The 2,770-nt window shown below is 46.7% G+C and overlaps 1 non-coding gene across 1 annotated transcript; it reads left to right on the forward strand.

Moving 5' to 3' along the window:
- Positions 1-2,663: 2,663 nt before the first annotated feature.
- On the forward strand, positions 2,664-2,770 carry LOC147920532 (small nucleolar RNA R71). The gene has a single exon (XR_015591930.1). It is a non-coding gene; the product is annotated as a small nucleolar RNA R71 (small nucleolar RNA).

Below are 2,770 nucleotides of genomic sequence, written 5' to 3' on the forward strand. Positions count from 1 at the left end.
GTGAATGTGGTCTTCTCTTGATCGTCGGGATGGATTGGGATCTGAAAGAAACCTGAATAGCCATCTAAGAAACAGTAGTAAGGATGGTTAGCCAATCTCTCAAGCATTTGATCAATAAACGGCAAAGGAAAATGATCCTTACGGGTCGCAGCATTAAGTTTTCTATAGTCTATGCACATGCGATGTCCCGTAACTGTCCTAGTAGGAATCAACTCATCCTTATCATTCTTAACCACTGTAATTCCACCTTTCTTAGGGACTACATGAACTGGGCTAATCCAGGAACTATCAGAAATAGCATAAATTACACCCGCATCCTTTAGATTCGGGTTCAACCTCCTCTGATGTTCTACCGAAGTCATTGATTCATCTTCTAGATGTATCCTATGCATGCAAAGATCTGGTGAGATTCCTGGGATGACATCTAGTGAATACCCTAGAGCATTTCTATACTTCCTAAGTTCACAAAGGAGCAAAGCGGTCTCTACATTGTTTAGTTCAGAGTTCACTATCACGGGGTATGTAGAATTAGGACCTAGGAAAGCGTACCTTAGCCCGGCTGGAAGTGGTTTTAGCTCTACCTTTGGAGCTCTTAACTCGCTCCAAGGACCGTCCGCTGACTTCACCGGAGCATGTGCTCCAGAATCCGGAGCAGGTGCTCCCTCAGCGGATTCCTCTCCTGATTGGTTCTCATCGTCTAGGCTGGCGTAAGCTACCAGTTTCTGGAACCGTGTACCTGCATCCAAAATGCGTGTAAAACCATCAGCTTCCTCATTCAAGAATCCATACTTACCCTCTGCCTTTGTCAAGGCAACCTCCAACGGGTCGAGAGTGAGAACTTCATCGGTAATCTCATGTGCAACCTCTGAACCATCATCAACCACAAAAGTCTGACCATCTATCATAGGTTTCTTGAGCAGCTTATTCATCTCAAACCTTGCGATCATATCCCCCAGCTGGAGATCGATCTCTCCCCCTTGCACATCTATAATCGCACCAGCTGTGCATAAGAATGATCTACCTAAGATCAGGGGGTCACGTGGTTCTTCTTCAAGTTCCAGAAACAAAAAGTCTGCTGGTATAAGCATGTCCCCTATCTGGACATGTAAATCCTCCAACACTCCTATGGGGCGCTTGGTGGATCTATCCGCGAATACTAACGAAATCCGTGTAGACTTGAACTTCGTGTATCCCAGCCTTTTAGCCACTGAATATGGCATAAGGTTCACACTGGAACCTAGATCACAGAGGGAGTTTGCAAAAATCGTTTTACCGATTCTCACGGATAAGACAAATCGCCCTGGATCATCTCTCTTCTTTAGCACTTTGTTTTGCAGCACAGCACTGCACTCTCTTGAAACCATCATCACGTTCTCTTCCTCTGACACTCTCCCAGAAACTAACCCTTTCACATATCTCTTCAAAGCAGGTATCATCTGAACAGCATCAGCTAGGGGTAGTTTTACCGTCAATTCTCTCAACATCTCCTTGCATTTTGCATCCTCCAAATCCTTGCGAGATTTCTTAGGAGGAACAGGGTAAGGAACCCTAGGGGTGTACACGCGTGCAGGAGGTACCTCAGTAGGAACGGTCTGATCGGGATTCGGGAACACGTGCTCGCTGGATGGGAGCACATGCTCGCCGGATGCTTCGGCTTCTTTTTGACTCAACGGTGGAGTCTCAGCAGCATGTTGAGGAAGGTATTCTTCAGCAATACCCTTGCCCTTGTCAAGCCTAGCGGATGGTGCTTCTCTAGGGGGTAACTTCTTTCCTCCCCTTAGCTCAATCGCATTGATATACTCGTTCCACGGGTTTGCTTCCCCTTTTCCGGGCAGAGTCCCAGGAGTTCTTTTCACGGCTTCAGCAGTCTGTGCAACCTGAACATCAAGCTTCTTCACATGTGACATTACTGCCTCATACTTTCCATTAAGGTCATTGTACAAGGTATCGACCTTAGCGTTGATTTCCACTGAAGCTTTTTGTTGATTCACCAAGAGTTGTTGCATCATGTTTTTCAGCTCATCTTGAGAGCTGCTAGCAGGTGAAGATCCCAACTGCTGGTTGGTGAAAGGCGGTGCTTTCTGAGCGCTTGTATATGCCTGCTGGTTCCCCCTTGGAAACGGTTTTGAGTGGGCACAATCTGTTTGCCTTGGAAGTTGTTTGAGAAGGTTTTCTAATAACCCATCTGATTCTGAGCTCCTTGTTGCGGATACACCTGATCCTGAGGATTCTCCACGTTGGTGCTTCTATAGGACAAATTCGGATGGCTTCTGTAGTTCGGGTTGAAACCCCTGTTCTGCACAAAACATTGCCCACTCACATAATTAACCTCCATCGTTTCATCCTCTCCATCACAAATCTCCTGAGCTAGCGGCATGTCTCCGGTCTCATCGACAAAATGGACAGTATTCTGGCTCCCCTTCAGAAGAAGGTTCACCTTGGCTGTCAACTCGTCGATCTTTTGCGTATCGACACTGTTGACCTTCACGGACCTGACATACTCAGGAGCCTTGTTGCTGGAGCTTGCAGCTAGGTTCTCAATCAACTGATATGCTCCTTCCTTAATCTTTGTCATAAAATCCCCATTGCTGGCCGAGTTGAGAGCGTTTCTGTAGTCCCAGTTAACTCCATCATAGAAAATGCCCAGAATCTGTTCATCACTGAATCCATGGTGCAGACACACTCTACGGTACTCTTTGTACCTCTCCCAAGCCTTGCAGAAGGCTTCTCCAGTGTGCTGTTGGAACGATGAAATCTTGTTCCTCAGGGC

This window comes from Camelina sativa, chromosome 19 (genome assembly GCF_030686135.1).
Source record: "Camelina sativa cultivar CO46 ecotype springtype chromosome 19, ASM3068613v1".
NCBI lineage: Eukaryota > Viridiplantae > Streptophyta > Magnoliopsida > Brassicales > Brassicaceae > Camelina > Camelina sativa.